At 41.5% G+C, this 17,803-nt stretch overlaps 1 protein-coding gene across 8 annotated transcripts in view; it reads left to right on the forward strand.

Annotated features, from left to right (window-relative positions):
* The window catches only part of Inpp1 (inositol polyphosphate-1-phosphatase), a gene marked incomplete at its 5' end in the record, with an annotated part of 54,208 nt that overhangs the window by 7,251 nt on the left and 29,154 nt on the right, over window positions 1–17,803 (forward strand). For 3 of the 8 annotated variants that reach the window (NM_001432655.1, NM_001432674.1, NM_001432672.1), the window contains 1 exon segment: window positions 11,137–11,311. 8 annotated transcript variants of the gene reach the window in all.

The following is a 17,803-nucleotide window of genomic DNA, read 5'->3' on the forward strand; positions in this document are numbered from 1 at the left end:
TTACTGATGAATAAGTTCATCCTTTCTAGTTTCCTGATTTCTGGCTGGCTGATTCAGCTCTGCTGTTCTGACCCAAAACTCTTCTCCATGCTGAGTTATTCAATCTGGCTTCTATGGGTGTCTCATGAGTTGCTCTGCTTGGCCCCAAACTATCTCTGTCAATCTGCTCTAATCTTCTGGCTCCTTCTCATTCTCTGGCTTGTTCTGTCTTTACCTGGGTGTAGCTTGTTCTTTCTCTACATCCTGTCTATTGCTATCCTACAAAACTGCTTTCCTTTTCTTTTTTCTCTCTGTGCTGCTCTCTCTTAAGTAGCCCCTCTTTCCTCTCTCTTTCTGAGAGTTGGGCTTATCCTATTTTGTCAAATCTTTCTTTGCTTTGTTTTCCATTCAATTAGATGTCACTTTCAAACACGGATGCTTCCTTCTACAAACTAATTTTAACTTCATTGTTTGTGATTAAAGGTATGCACTAAGAGCATGTCTATATTCCCACCAGAGGGATTAAGGGTGTGTGAAAGGCTGAGCTATCTCACAACTAGAAGGCTTTTTCCAGGGTAGAGTATCGAGGTTCACAGTGTGCTCAAATATCCTGCAGTATTGCGTCTCTTGGGGTATCCTTTAAATCCAAGCAGAGAGTGGTTGGTCATTGCCACATTTGTGTCACTATTTCACTAGCATACTGCAGGCATGCCATCATTGTAGATCACAGGGTTTGTAGCTGGTTTGGCAGTGTCCTTTCTACTCAGGTAATGTGCAGAGTACCTTCCAGTACCATGAAAACTGGTCAGTAGGGGCAAAGGCTATAGTTATTGTGATGGTTTGCATATGCTTGGCCCAGGGAGTGGCACTATTAGAAGATGTGGCCTTGTTGGAGGAAGTGTGTCACTGTGGGGGTGGGCTTGGAGACCCTCCTCCTAGCTGCCTGAGGATGCTCAGTCTGTTCCTGGCTTCCTTTGGGTGAAGATGTAGAACTCAGCTCCTCCTGCACCATGCTTGCCTGGATGCTGCTGTGTTCCCACCTTGATGATAATGGACTGAACCTCTGAACCTGTAAGCCAGCCCCGATTAAATGCTGTCCTTTATAAAACTTAAATTGGTCATGGTGTCTGTTCACAGCATTAAGACCCAAACTCAGACAGTTAGGCACCAGCTTGACTTCTCTGTGCTCAAATGATATAGGAAAGTAGTTTGTTTGGGTTCTTTTTTTTTTTTCCTCCTTCCCAGATATAGGGCCTTGCCATCAGTTTGTTAAGAGCGAGCAGTAACTTTGAGAATATCCTGTGACTTGAGGAGTTTCCAGGGGGGCCCTTTGTCCGATGACTCAGTAGGATTTAATCCATCTCTGGCAATGGATGTTTCACTTGTTGGCAAGAGATGTCTAGTTAGGGCATTGTTTCCCCTGTTATTTGGTAAGTCTTTAAACTTCTCTAACGTATGCCCACATTTTAAGAAACTTCAACAGCAGTAGGTTTCCTTATGACCCGCTCAATGGCTCTAGTGTTGCTTGTTCCTCCCTATACTCCCTTCCTTATCCCTCCTTCCTACTCATACCCATTTAATTCACCCTCCTCCTATCTCTCCATAACTATATATCCTATTTCCCCTTCCTTGGGAGACTACCAAAGGCCTGAGTAACCACCTTAGAGGTATTTAAGTGAAAATATGACATAATCAGACTTGAATCCAAAATTCAATTGGAAGCATAGCCAGTAGGCCAGAGGAAATGCACCTGACTTCCCAAACTCTTCCCTATGTATTTTTGGTACCTTCATTCCGACTTGTAAGAGAGGTTTTTACTTCACTGATTGGTCCTCTATCAGCTATATTTCATAATGTCATCCCAGGAAAGCATTTTAACAGTTATTCTTGATTTGTTGGAGTTGCTGTTGTGCTTACCATCTGGTCAATTTGTTTATTATCTTCTAAACTCACTAGGGCACTCTGATTAGTATTTTCTTTTTTATGAGTATGAGGGTTTGCCTCCATATATGTCTGTGTACCACATGGCTGCCTGGTGCCTATAGAGAGCGTCAGATCCTCTAGAAGTGAAATTACAGACAGCCATGGGCTATGTTGTGGGTGTTGGGGACTGAACGAGCATCCTCTGTAAGAGCAGAACGTCTTCTTAACCACAGAGCCTCTTCTTCAGCCCCATAACTTTTTGAACGATGAATGGGCTGCTTCAACATTCCACAAGGTCTGACCATCTGTTTGGCTACTGTGGTTGTTCATAGGTTCCAAAACTACGGCCTCTGTCAGACAAGGATGACTTATTTTTCAGGCCATCAACCAATCTCCATGCTCACAGAAGTGCTTTAGTAACAGCCAATACTAAGGAAGCATTAATAAAATGGGGAGGGGGCTATTTTAAAATTGTTTCCATTAAGTAAAAGAAATGTGTATATACCCAGAAACATACAAGAGAAACGCAGACCCAGAATATTAACAGTGAACAGCTATGGAGATGAGTGACCAGTTCCTATGCATACACGCGCTTTATTGTTAGACTCAAGAATGTGTAGATGTAAAAAAGTAAACATGGACTTAAGTTCTATTTATTTTTTTTTACTTACTTGCTTATTTACTTCTTATGTGTATGGGCGTTTTGTCTGCACATATGTTTGCATATCACATATGTCCAGTTACCACAGAAGGCATCAAAAAGCTGGTTTTCTAGACTATTGTAAGCTGCCATGTGGGTCCTGGCAATCAAACCCTGGTCCTCTGGAAGAGCAGCCAGTGATTTTAATAACTGAATACTTTCTGTAGCTTTCAAACATAGATTTTTTAAAAAGTATGGGATGTTATATGCTAACAACCATATTTTTTCTTTTGGTTAGATAAATTCCACAAATCCCATGTGAATAAGATTTTTTCCTCTTAGTTAATTGTCGGGTAGTGAATATACCCCATCCAAGGAAATTGAAAAATGAGGGATTTTTTTTTTCTTTTTTGGTAGGGTAGTCCCCCTGAAACAGATTCATTAGGAAAAAAAAAAACCTATGCATTGCTTAGTTTTGTGTATAGCATGTGATACTCTCTAGTAATTAAAACGAAAATACACCACACATTTACAACATAAAATATGACATTGACATTTTAAAGACTACACTATTTTTAATACTAGCCTTGGTACATAGTAACAATATAATGTCTACAAGTCACAGAAGGTCAAGTTTGTACATTAATAAAAGTAATTATATTATGGAGAGCCATTTTCCTAAGTTTGTGAAGCCTGTGACATTAGCAAGTCACTCAGAGAGCTGGGTAAGTAAAGGCCTCTGCAAATCATCATAGTAAATTCTTCAGGCTTTCTCCAGGCTGATTTATAGGAACATATGTATAGCAATATTATATGTAAAGCATATAGTATATATCTGTTGTTGTAAAATTATATTTACCCCAACTAGACACAGCACCATAGTACCCCAAGGTATCTGGTAGATATCTTCATTTCAGTCAACAAAGCGTCTCACCCGCTCTGCTCTATCCCATATCACACTGTCGAAGGCCTCTCTATGAGCCTGGCAGCAATCTCTCTACCCAGCCAGTTCCCAAGGCAGGTTGTCACCATGCCAGAAATATACATCCCAGTTGCGTGGCAGCTTAGTGTCCCAGCCGCCACATACTCTCTTAAACTTAAATCACCACAAGAAAGAACACACAACACAACACAGCAACCTCTAGTCCAATTGATAAGATATAATTGCCCACCTAGACACACATCCATCCCTTAAGAACATTCATAACAACCTGTAAAGGTACAGAGTGGAATCTTAACATCCACCTCCATGTTCTCTAGGCAGTCTCCTTCCGTCCCAGTCTCCTCCTCTTCCCTCAAACTTTTCTCCCACCCATCCTTCCTTCTCGTCCAATGACAGGCCTCATTCTATCTTGTGCCTGCCTTCACCTGTATGGCATCCTACATATATCCACAGGTATATAATATAAACTTTAGAGTGCATGAATGTTTCTTTCTGGTGACACTAGGTTTCTAAAAATGTATATTTATTTTGGGGAGGAAAAATAAATGTGTTGAGATGGTATGCTTTCCCATGTATGAGAAAAAATTTGAGGTTTTTTCTAAATATTTTCATTGTTAAAGGTCTTGATATTCAGAAGCTTTCTGCTAGTCATTCACTATTCATTCTTTTCCCTTATGGAAGAAATTAGAGGTTAAAAAAAGAGAATTCGGTCCCCAGCTCCGAAAAAAAGAAAAAAAAAAGGAAAAGAAAAAAAAAGATAGAGAAAATAGTAAATATTGATATGAATAGTATATTGCTAGTATGATCAGGAATCATTCTATTGAAACCCTTCCCTCTAAAAGTTAACAAAAGAAAAAAGTGACACATCCCATAATACCGGTGACAAAGCTGTTTTAAATATGTAATCTCTACTGGTATTTAGGGGCAAAATGGCAGTGGAAGGCAAGGCAGCAACTGGATTGTTAAGGTTGCAAGTAGACGAGGGAGGAGAAGATCTGCAGTGGAAGAAAGACTTGTGGATAATGGAATCCTCAAGATCTGTTTTCCAAGTGCCTTTGATATCACCAATAATGACAGATTAGAGACAGATGCCGTGGGACAGGGACCTTCTAGATCGGATGATCTGTTGTGGTCTAATCTTTATATTCCCTAAGGGAATGCCTAAACGAATGGAGAACAGAAGATCAGAGATGGGGGAATGCAATTAGGGGCTGAGTGTTCACTTCCTTCTCATCTTGATGTCAAGCAGTGGCCCACGAGCCTCCTTTAACTTGTTAGACCTGTAGAAGCATTTGTCATTTTCAAGATAAAATGTAACTGTGTAGGTCAATTAGATGATTAACTAGTCTTCATAATTTTTGGAAGAGTAGGGAAAGGCCAAAAAACATTAGTAAAACATAGGGAAAATGATGATGAACAAAGAAGCTATGTGAGATGAGTTTAAAAAACCATGACCAGAGTCAATTGAATGTTCTTTCTGATTGTCCAATATCCCCCCCACCTCCACTCACAGGAGTTAAAGGAAACACTAGGTTAATCACAATAAGCAAACATTTCACTGCCAGTACATTCTACAAAAAGTCTGTGAAAAGCATACAAGATCAAATAATTTCTATGTATAGTTATTCTGAAAAGTAACATTCTTTTAAGCTCTGAGGATTCAGAGATAAAGGTGAATGCCCAAATGTACGTACCATGGACTCTGCAACACTACCTAAATAATGAGGTACCTCAAAGCCCAACTTTGTGTAAAACTGTGGGTCATAGCCCCGTGAAATGACATAGCTTGAAATGGGGGTAAGAAAAGAAATTGGAACAATAAAAATCTTCTAAATGAACAAAGACCAAAAACTAATTCAAAATGAAATCCATGGTGATACTCGCCTGAATGAAAACTTATGATTTCACAGTGCCTCAGCTCAGAAGTGAGAATATTGGGGTATAAATTATAGTGTTCTTGCTGTGCATATAAATGTTTCTGCTCTTACAGGAGCATAATAGTTTAACATAGAAAAATATTTTGACTATTTTTCTACCGTTATTTCTCAGCACGTACGTAACAACTTAGTACACCTGTGTATTGCCTGGAATGCTTGATTTTTATAAATCACTGAGTTTGCCACCTTGGGTTTCATAAAACGGTCTTTAAACAAATTTTTAATCTGTTTCAGTGACCTGCAATGAGAACAGGATTTTCAGCAATTCTGAAACATGCTCTGTCATTTTATTTTCTCATTCTCAGCTTTGATGATTAGAGAATCAGAATATTGGTCAATTCTGAAAAACTATCAAATATGTTGTATCATATGGTATCAAAAGTTTAGGATTTAATTTTTCTATAAAAATAAACAACCACATTTATCTTATTAGTATGCAAATTTGCATTCATCTGTCAAAATTGTAACATTTTATTTATGCCAAAGCTTTTTTGTTACTTAGGTTTTGTTAAGAATTATTTTAAAAAAATTTACTTATTGTCAATAAATGTGATTTATAGGCCGAGTTTATATATACTTTTATATTCCCAAAGTCACATTTTTCCCCCTCGGGCAAAAACATAAGAAACAGCATTAGATCACAAAAGTAAGGGTTTGGGTAATTTTAAAAGTCAGAAGAATCATTGCAGGAGGGACCACTCATCTGCCCAAGCCCATCCACTCTCATTCTTGGCTTCAGTTTTTTACTAGAATGGTCAGTTGACAGGCGGTCTGGAGGAGACACCAAGGGTGTCCTAAAGGAAAAGAATTTGAGTCAGCATATAGACATTTTAAGGAAGTCTTTAAATGTTTTATTTTTAATGCTTAAGAAGGTTACTCAGAAAATTGGATAATTCACTACCTGAGGACCCAGCTATACCTCTCTTGGGTATATATCCAAAAATGCTTCAACATACAATGAAGACACATGCTCCACTTTGTTCATAGCAGCCTTATTTATAATAGCCAGAAGCTAGAAAGAACCCAGATGCCCTTCAACAGAGGAATGGATTAAGAAAATGTGGTATATCTACACAATGGAGTACTACTCAGCTATCAAAAACAATGACTTCATGAAATTCATAGGCAAATGGAATGAACCAGAAAATATCATCCTGAGTGAAGTTACACAATCACAGAAAAGCACACTTGGTATGCACTCATGGATAAATGGATATTAGCCAAAAAGCTCGAATTACCCAAGATGCAATCCACAGACCACAGGAAGCTCAAGAAGAAGGATGACCAAAATGCGGATGTGCCTACTCCTTCTTAAAGGGGGAAAAAATGTCCATAGGAGGGACTATGGAAACAAAGGTTAGAGTAGTGACTCAAGGAATGGCCATTCAGAGCCTGACACACATGTGGCCCATAGATATACAGCCAGCAAAGATCAATGAAGCTAGAAAATGCATGCTGAAAGGAACTGGATATAGATCTCTCCTGAGAGACACATCCAGAGCATGTCCAATACAGAGGTCAATGCTAGCAGCAAAACACGGAACTGAGAATAGGACCCCCTCGTGGGGAATTAGAGGAAGGATTGAAAGAGTTGAAGGAGCTTGCAACCCCATATAAACAACAATGACAACCAACCAGAGTTTCCAGGGACTAAACCACTCTAGAAAGACTGTACATGGACTGACCCAGGGCTCCAACTGCATATGTAGCAGAGAATAGTCATGTTGGGGCACCAGGGGAAGGGGAAGCCCTTGGTCCTGTCAAGGTTGGACCCCCAGTGCAGGGGAATATGGGGGAGGGGAATAAGGGGGATGTATAGGGGGAACACCCGTATGGGGGAGGTGGAGGGGAGGGAATGGGGGCTTATGGACAGGAAATCAGGAAGGGAATAACGTTTGAAATGTAAGTAAAGAAATATATCTAGTAAAAAATAATTTAAAAAAAGAAATAAATGACATGATGCACCTCTAATAATACCCTCAAAAAAGGAAATAAATGCATTATTTTCAAAGAAATTAATTTTATATTGCTACTACAAAATATCAAAGCAAACAAGTGGTATCCAATTCTGAAACAAAACTAAAGATATCTCATTTCAAAGCAGATTATATAAAATAGAATCACCAATTAGGTCACAAACATTCCAGACAACAAACTGCACATTAAAGTATTAGAAGCTAGGGTGCAGGGCTGGAGAGATGGCTCAGCGGCTAAGAGCACTGACTGCTCTTCCAGAGGTCCTGAGTTCAAATCCCAGCAACCGCATGGTGGCTCACAACCATCTGTAATGGGATCTGATGCCCTCTTCTGCTGTGTCTGAAGACAGGTACACTGTACATGAATACATAAAATAAATAAATTTTAAAAAAAAGAAGCTAGGGTGCAGAACCCCATAGTAAGTTCCTTCTAGAAGTCTTCTCTCTCTCTCTCTCTCTCTCTCTCTCTCTCTCTCTCTCTCTCTCTCTCTCTGTGTGTGTGTGTGTGTGTGTGTGTGTGTGTGTGTGTGTGTGTGTGTGTGTGGTGGTGGAATAAGCCTTGATAACAAAATATCCATGAAAGTTTCAGAATAGAAGGATGGGGCTGGAAAGCTTTATGTCTGAGGGAGCCAGTCCAGAGCAAGAGTGAGGTGGAGACTTGTCCAAACCCCAAAAGTCTTATCCCCTACTAGGCACTGTCTCCCTCTTTGCTGTGGGTACACATGTCCCAGCACATGGAGACCTTATGACTTCCACCTCTGCCACCCTTGAGGTAGTCGAGTTACCTGGTGATCAAATTACAGGTTTGCCTTCCTCTCTCCCTATAAGGACATGACCAGCAAGCACCTGGAATTCCTCTTCGTCCAAATGTAGCATTCCCAGCACCTCAGCCTCAACCAATAATGTAACTTACCCCCCAAACCCCTACCCACTCCCCAGGGTTTATATAGCTCTCATTGCCCCCAATAAAGGAGAGCTGTTTTACTGAAAACCAACCTGGAGAAGGTTATTTCATCTGCCACTAGCACCAACGGAGATCCTGTGGAACATACCAGCCAGAATAAGCCTTGTGCCTTCCATTCTGGCCCAGTGCACAACAGTGCTGGGGTACCCCTAGGTGTGAGATAGCCATTGTTGGGCTACCCTGACCACATCCTGTAAGCCAGTCTAATGCATCCCACATCTATATTCCTTGTGTCAGTTCTGTTCCTTTGAGAACCCCAACTGATACACTGTTTATAAATACTGTGCACTCTCCATTTCTCAGACATTTCATCTGGTGTCTCGCCTTAGCAAGCACATGTAATATACTGCCTCTTAGACTTGCTCACACTGTCCTCGTGGCCCTCCAGCCAATTTCAGGCCACTGACCTGTTTTGTACAACCTGTAAATGACTTTTTATTTTCTTACAATTTTAGGTTGGTTTTTGTTTTTGTTTTTGTTTTTTTTTAAACCACACATAGGAAAGACAAGCAATAGAGACAAAAGTAGTCTTTAAGATGTAAAGTATTGCCTGCCTAGGAAGCACAAGGCCCTGGGTTCGGTCCCCAGCTCCAAAAAAAAGAACCAAAAAAAAAAAAAAAAAGATGTAAAGTATTTATCATCTAGCCTCTCACACACACACAAGAAAAGTTTGTTAACCTCTGGCATGAAGCATTTCTCTATTATAAATCCCCAGAAGTGTAATTTTTAGTCAATGGGTGTGAATATTTGTGAGGCGTTTTATTACCAAACTCTCCTCAGAATCCTTGAACCAATTCATGCCCTTCTCAGTAATACATAAACTTTGTAAGTTGCTACGATCTGCCCCCTATGAGTGGCTGACCCAAACCACACCTTCTGAATATTATTTTTTCTCAGTCAACTTGTTAGTGAATCATTCAAGGTTTCACTTCCCTTAACAATGTTTGGTCATTAGTAGTTTTTTCTTTCATGATTTAACTAACTTACATTTGCCACTTGGGGACAGAACATTTTCATTTTACTCATAAGATCGCTTTCTAAATGAGAATGTTACTCGCTAACCTTTTATAGATTACAAATTTTAAATATTTTTTTCTTTATTTTACTCTGATGTTAGGTTTGCTCCTCTTCCCACCCCCATCTCCATAGACTCACATATTTGAATGCTTGGCCCATAGGGAGTGGCACTATTAGACGGTGTGGCCTTGTTGGAGGAAGTGTGTCACTGTAGGGATGGGCAAGCAAGAGTCCCAGTGGGACATATATTGTAGGGTGGTTTCTGCAGCTGCAGGGAGAAATGGGCTAGATTCGTAGCTCCTACTCTACCTGCCTCCCCAGTTCTGCTCCTAGATACAAATCTATTCCCATCTAGGTATCCTAAATGTCATATTTATATCATTCTTTGATTTTGCATTATTCTTTGATTTTATATTATGATTTAATAATTAATAACAGAAGTAACACCAAGAATGGACTTAGAGAATGGATCTAAAGACAATATGAGAATCTAGGCATGATGGCACCCATCTGTACTCCCATCACCCAGAAGGCAGAAGCAGGAGGATAGCAAATTTGAAGCCAGCAGGGGTTATAAAGTGACTCTTTCGGGGGCAGGGGGAGTAAAAGAGAGAAAGAAGGCTGAATCCGCTGAACCTGTGAGTGAATGAAAGGTGGATGGGGAATGGGAGTGAGTTGGGGAGCCTCTAGGAGCTGAGTTGTAGCTGGGAGACAGAAACATTTTGAACTACAAACTTTTTTCAGAGTAGATTAATACTACCTCAGTTTCTGTCCTTCCTAATAGTTTCTTGGTTTTTTTTTTTTTTTTTTGAGAGTTGCCATCACGGTGCTGGGGATAAATGGCAGCTTGGGAAGAGGCTGATGAGAAAGCCAGCTAGCTAGGACTATTGAAGAGCTTCCCAGTCCCAGCCATAGAATAAATTGTAGGGAAGCGGGTGGATAAATCTCACCAGAACAGAAGGGCCCAGTGCACTCAGAGACTCTGAGCCACTCTATCCCAAAGTTGAATGTTGCCCTTTTAAAATTCCTACCCTCGCTGCCCTTCATCCATCACCACTCATTCCCATTTCCACCTACGATTCCCAACTATATCCTTAAGGCACGCTGAGGATTAGTTTAAAGGGTTGCACCGAGAGATGAGTTTCCCACCTAAGATGTGCTTCTTGCCTGGCTGGGCCTTGACCCACAGCTAATAAGCGTAAGTCCAGAAGACACTGCTTTGGCTAAACGAACAAGCAGCAACTTAGACGCTTCTGTTAGAACAGGGGAATTAGAGTATCGCTAACGAGAAGTCCAACTTCACATCTTCAAACCATCTGTGAAACCCATAACACCAAGGGTTCGAATGAATAGAGGAGGAAGATTCTCAGAGTTTGTGACTGGTTCTGGAGAAACAACGCACAACATGAACTGTGTGGATGAAGCAACTCTGAGCTTTCTGACCCTCTCACATAAATTGACCACGCTTCACTTGTGACCTCCTGGACGTCAGACTCTAGCTGGCGTGGGATGCCCTCTCCCGCTCCAGAAGCAGGAGGCCACCCGACCAGGGAAAGAGGCGGGGCCAGGACCTGGCAGAAACTGGGCTGCACTACTGGAGCCAAGAGAGGCAGGGCGCCTCCCGGCCTTCGCTGCGGTGACCTCCGCGGTTTCCCGGCCGCTCGCCCGCGGGCTGTGCCTGCCAAAGGAAGATTGCGCCGGGTCCCAGTGCGACCACCTCCAGGCGTTGGCACTCCCTTCCTTCTTTCTCGCCCCTCCTCCGCTTCTTCCGTTTCTCTGGGAAAGGCTGTAGCCTCCTTCGGGGCTCCGCATCCCCTCTTAAGTAATCCGCTTTCCTGCTTTCGCCACCCCTCCCTGGTGTCCAGCGTCTCCACCTCCGCGCATTTGGGTCCCCGCGAGCGGCGCGCGCTCCATCGCCACTGCGGAGGGCAGGTGAGTCAGTCTCCGGCCGAAGGCGCCTGGCTTCCGCGCCTGGGCCTGCGAGGTATAGGGTAGCCCTAGCGAGGCCTCTCCGGCCTGGCGATGCCCACCCACACAGAGCCCGATCCCCGAACCGAGAGGCTCAGCTCGCGGATCACGCCGCCCTCGTAGCTCTGCAGAAGCCGCCGGAAGAAAGCGATCGCCAGCAGAGTAGCAAGTAACTTTCTTCCCCTGCTCTCGGTTCTTTCCAGTCCTACTACTAGCCTCTAGGTTGAATGAGTTGATCTGAGAATGGTGAAAGCAGAGGCCCAGGTTCTAAGGGTAGGTGGCATAGCTGTCATGAAGTAGGAGAGCATTTTGCTTGAGAGATGCTTCTAGCATGGGTACGTGTTGACTGCCTCTAGAGACCCATTGGATGGGTGTGGACTAAACAAACGGGGAGAATATTTAGATAATCTCAACCCCTTTGCTTGTAATTCTTTCTATATTTTGAAGTGTGGTTTTGTGAGCCGTGCCTAGGCAGTTGCTGTGGACAGCATTGAAGGATGTCACCTAAACTACCTATCCTGGCTTTGGTAAAATCATATGGACTTTCAGACATGAGATGTGAAACAAAACCCTGGGAACACACGTTAACAAGCTTGGTGTGTACTCTGGAGATTTCCGTCCTTAAAACTAGGACTGGAACACGTGGACGTTTGCCCACTGTGTGAGGGCGTTCACTTCAAAAGCACTGCTGCTCGAGGCAGTGCAGACAGGACTCATATGTATCCCATGTGCAGAATGAAACTTTTTTTTTTCTTTTTGGCTCCTTGCCCTTAATTCCCAGTTTCAATCAGTTGATAAAACTTAAGTCCACCTACCTGGTAACAATCTAAGGAAGAAAACAACCCCCTGGGACTACTTTTGACTGATGAACTAGCTAGATGACGTCAGGCAGGCCTCTAAAAGTACAGAATGAAGAGGAAAATACAGGCAACGGGAAGCCCATTTTAACCCCCGCACGTGCCGTTTGCTGTTTTTAAGAAATTACTTTAATTTAAAGGACTTTTCTAATTCCTTTGCAGCTTGATTTTAGGCATGAAGAGGATTGCGTAAGACACATAAAGCTACACTTTACTCTTGGGATAGACTAACTCCTCTTCTTTGCAAGCTCTTGAACTAAGCCACCACTTGCACCTTAGATTCAGGCTCTGTAGTGTGAAGTTCATCATTGCAGATTCAGATTACAATCGTACTTGGGGTAATTGGAGAGAAAAATGATCATTTCTTTTTAGGCGCAGACGGTACAGGCAATAAAGGTAAATCATTATATAGGCATTTCCTTTTTTACTTTGACCTTGAGTAATAGTTAGAAAAAAAGATGCCTTACTCTATTTCATGTCATACTAAAACTGCTTAAAAGATAAATAAGTAACCAATTAGAAACAAACATCTTTCATTTTAAAGAATGGCACATATGTGGACTTTTCCCAGGTGGGAGTCCTTGTGTAAATGTCCTCGTTAAAATACTTTTGGTATTTTACCAAATACATTTAATGACTCCTAATGAAGTCAGAAGGACTCAATGTTGTGCTTTCGTCTGGGTTAGTTTGGAAATAAAAGTGTTGCTTCCTGTTTCTCATAATTAGTGTGGAGCTTTGTTTCCTAAACATAGCTGTTTACTAACAATGCCTGAGCCGACGGGCAGGGAAGGGAAGGAAGATGAGAGTAGAAGGCTAGACAGAGGGGGGGCGGGGCATGGCTCACTGAATGAACTATACCATGTCCCAAGAACCCATACAAAAGGTGGGTAGGCATAGTCTTCCTCTAGTACTCCCAGCATTCAGCAGGCAGACGTGGATTCTTAGGACAGGCTAACTAGCTAGAGTAGTCGTGGTAAGCTCCAGGTTCCATGAGAGACCCTGTTACAATAAATAAAATGAAGAGTGATGGAGAAAGACACCAAACTTCAGCTTTGGGCCTTCACATAAATGCATACATGCATCTACAAACACTGGAACATGCATGCATGTACATGCACATATACCACAACCACATACACAAAAAGATACTCAGTTACAACTTGGTAGTTTCATTCTAGTGTTTAGTTAGAAAGTTAGGATCTCAGGTATCCAAGATTGGACGCAAACCTTGTTAGGCAGGTGACCTTGAGCTTGATCTTCCTGTTTTCCCCTCTCCAGTGCTGGTATTACAGGCGTGTGCCACCACCTAGGTTATTGTGTAAGGTTAGGGATGGGTCCCAGGGCTCCAGGCATGTTTGGGACACACCTTACTGACTGAGTTACATCTGTACCCCACAACTCAGTACTTTACAAGTCATAATTTCAAAAATAAAATCAAAATAGACAATGATGATAACTTTTTAAAAGAATTAGCAATGACAAAAAGCAGGAGAGAACTCACTGTTGCTAAGGTGAATCTTTCATCTATATAAAATGTTCTTTAATAAAACTGTGGTTTCATTTATATAATATTTATTTATTTATATAAATCACCCATTTAAGAAATCTACATGTCTCATTATTCTGGTGATTGAATACACATTGTTGTGAATGTGTGTTTGTAAACATATTTTGGTGATTTCATTTCCATCATGATGTATGCCATGTTAATCAAGTCTTTTTCATATTATTAAGTTTTTCTATTAATGGATTTTTAAAAAGATAGTCTTATATAGTCCATAGAGCTGAGGCTGGTCTTGAACTGACTCTCCTTTTTCCTTCTTTCCCCTCCAAAGTCCTAGGATCATAGAGATGTTCTGATTACTGAATCCTCTATTGTTGGTGTTATGTATATGTGTATATGGTGTGGTATATCTGTATGTAAATGTTCCAGTGTGTGTGCTTACTCATGGAAACCAGAGGTTGACTTCAGGCGACATCTTCAACTCTGCTCCAACTTCATTTTTCAGACAGGGTTTCAATAAACCTGAGCTCCCCAAGTCAGTGACACTTGCTACAGGTCCTAGGAGCCCTCTGCTCCCAGTGTTGGAAATATAGGCAAGCCCAGCTTTTTATGTGGGTACCAAGAATTAGAATTCAGTTCCCCATGCTTGCACAACAGACATGTTACTAAGGGAGCCATCTTCCTGACCTCCTTCTTAATGCACAGTTAATAAGTGCATCTCTAGTTTACAGTGACCAGTAGTCCATGGCAAAACATTGCACCAATATTTATTATCACATGGCAGATGCATGCCACCTCTTTCTGATGGAAGAAGGAAATCAGCATGCAGTTTCAAATTATTTATAGCTTTCGCTAAAATGACTTACCAACCTGTCAAAAAAAACTATATTTGACCATAAAGTGGCCATTTATATATAAAAACAAACAATATAGAATAATAATATCTAACTATTAAGGTTGATTATCACAATGGAGAATGTATCCGAGTTTTTCTTTGCTTTTCTCCTCCCTCCCTCCCCTCCCTCCCTTCCTTCCTCCCTTCCTTTTTTCCTCCATTGTTGGAAAGGGAGATTAATTGCATGCTGGTTTTAACCTCAAACAACTAAATTCTTTTTTCTCTTTTTTGGATACAGAGTTTCTCTGTGTAGTTCTGGTTGTCCTAGAACTCACTCTGTATACCATGCTGGCCTCCAGTTCCGAGATCCACCTGCCTCTGCTCCCAAGTGCTTGGATTAAAGGTGAGGGCCACCATATCAGACTTAGAGCTGAATATTTTAAATCTCTTAAATTAATCATCTGTTTAAATGTTATGCTTTAAATAAGTGACAGTGGTAAGCTTCCCATTGGTATAAATAAGACTAACAGTTAATACCAGTTAATGACCAAATCTTAATTGTGCTTAGGAAAGACATAGCTTGGTAAAAGGTGATGCCCTAGTTTCTCCTTATTATCAGCTTATATTTTTTTATGTTTTAGTGTTGCATTTGATCACACTGTGAATCCCAAGATTGTATTATTCACTGGAAAAAAACTGTATTTAGCTGTAGTGTGGCTCAACCTTAGAACACACCTCTAATCCAAGAGTTTTCTGCTTGAATATTGTAAACAGGATTAAATAAAGTCATCCAAAGTAGGTCAAGAGGCAGAGCAAGCAACCAGTTGACAGGGAGCGAACACAGGATTACTAAGAAAAAAACATGGCAAGTAAGAGAGAGTCAGGAGGACGGATAGAGACTCACAGGAATTAGAAGGGAGGGGCATGCAGTTTGAAAGAGGGTTTTTGTGATGGTGTGAGAGTAAGCATTCCTTCTGGGATGCTGGTTGAGGAAGAAGGTCAGCTGGATGCTTTCTCTGCTTCTCTGAGCTAGCAGGCTTTTACCCCAGTATCTGACTCCCAAGTCTTCATTGGTAAAATCGAATGATTGAGATTTTGTTAGAAAACAACATATGAATACTGACCTGTGTGTGTGTGTGTGTGTGTGTGTGTGTGTGTGTGTGTGTGTGTGTTTTCACCAATGCATGTCTGATGCTCAGGGAGCTACAGAGAGTGTCAGAGTCCCAGGAACTGGAGTTAGACAGTTGTGAGTCACATGGGTGCTTCAAATCAAACTCTGGAAGAGCAAATCCCCTAGAAGAGAACCCAGATCCCTGAGTTCCACCTCTCCATACTGGGTCCCCGGCTCTGTTAGAAGCCTTTCCAAGAGGAGTTGAACTACCCAACTCCAGAATTGACCTGTACTCAACTCCTCAGAATCTATAGGACTTGTATGCAACCCCAGTTTGTAATAAGAATGAAAAAAGGCCCATGTTAGAAATATGAGCGATAGCTAAGTGGTGATGGTATCAGCACTTGGGAGGTAGAGGCGGGCAGATCTCTGAGTCGGAGGCCAGCCTGGTCTACAGAGTGACGTTCAGGACAGCCAGGGTTACACAGAAAAACCCTGTCTTAAAAAACACAAATGAAAAAAGAAATATGAGTGACTGTAAGCCTCATTAATAGAAAGTAGGGAAAATAAAAATGAGAATGAGATCTGGGAGATAAATATTAAGCAGTTTATGTTTGAAGTTAGCAGGAATGCAAGGGTATTTTCTTTGGGTATTTCTGTGGCTTTAATGAGCCAGGCATATTGTTTGGTGCTCTGAGCTCTTTAAACCAATGATGCTGTAAATGTCCTCTTATCAGTTCCTTTGCTGATAATTCGGTGGAATTCTGTGTTGCGCTCTCCCTTATCTTGAAATGGTTGTTTAGATAAACACCTGGCTCTTGGAAGTGAAGACAAGGAATGTGGGGTCTCTCCTGCTAGGCCTGGCAATAGCTCTTAGGAGCCAAATGGTTACCTGCAGCTTTGGGGAAGGGTGTTCTGGTTCAAGTTGTCATCATCGCAATCACCACCACCACCACCATCATCATCTAGAGAACTCCTTAAAGCACTCCTTCAGTTTATGGTTTCTAATAGTCCTAAGGTTTGAATAATGAATAATCCTCTCCAGATTCAGTTTTGGTGGGAGAAAAATCTCTTCGAACATGTCCTACAGAATGAAAATCAGCCACTGCTGACAACCTCTTCCACGTATCTTGGGGGGAGGGAGTGTGCATCCTGTTTAGAAGGCATTTATCAGCTTCAGAGGAATATGGTGCTCCAGGAAGTGCCTCAGTAAAGCACTTCCTGCCCTCATCTGATCTATTAACCCCTTCGCTCATAACTACACCAGGGAACGGAACACATGGTCTATTAGAAATCAGTGTAATTGCTATGCAAAATCAGCATTGAGACCTACAACAATGTTCTTTGTTTAACACACACACACACACACACACACACACACACACACACACACACTGCAAGGTCTTATTTTGTTAGCATGGCTGGCCTGAAACTCTGCCTGCCTCTGAGTTCCTCTTGCTGAGATTAAATGTGTGTACTACTGTGCCCTCCTTCCCTACATTTTTGGCATCAAGAACATTCACAACTTTGTGTAGCAGTGTGTAGCTGATAGCACTGCCCATCTGCAGAACTAGAATTCATTCAACAATAATCTTACGTCATTCTCTCTTCCCAACCGGGTGACCGCCATTTCCTTCGTTGCTATAAGCATGACTACTATAGGTTCTTTCCTTTAAATGAAATATTTGTATGTTAGGGTGGACTTATCTTACTTAGCAAAGGATCTTCAAGGTTAATTGCATCCACACTACATCAAGTATTTGGATTTCATTCCTTCTTAAGACTGAATGATATTCTCCTACATCTTTTATAAAAAAAAAAAAAAAAGACCCGTAAAGATCAAGGAAGTTTTGAATGGGAACAGACTATAGACATCATCCTTCCCAACCAGCTTCTTTGATCTTTTCCTTTTTTTATGTTTACAGAATAAAACCAACCAGTCCTCTTCAGCATATGTCTGTGGGCATACAGTCAATTGGCAAAGGGCAGTGCACAGCAGGCTAATGTAGCAGGATATCCCCCTAGGGAGCCATGGTCCTCATTCCAGAGCTGTAAATGCCTTCTAAACAGGGTGTAGCTCCCCAAGACGCATGCTAGGATTTCTAGGTGTTGACTAGAAACCTCTTTCCTGTGGGCTACACTGGGTCTT

This window comes from Rattus norvegicus, chromosome 9 (assembly GCF_021556685.1).
Source record: "Rattus norvegicus strain SHRSP/BbbUtx chromosome 9, alternate assembly SHRSP_T2T, whole genome shotgun sequence".
NCBI lineage: Eukaryota > Metazoa > Chordata > Mammalia > Rodentia > Muridae > Rattus > Rattus norvegicus.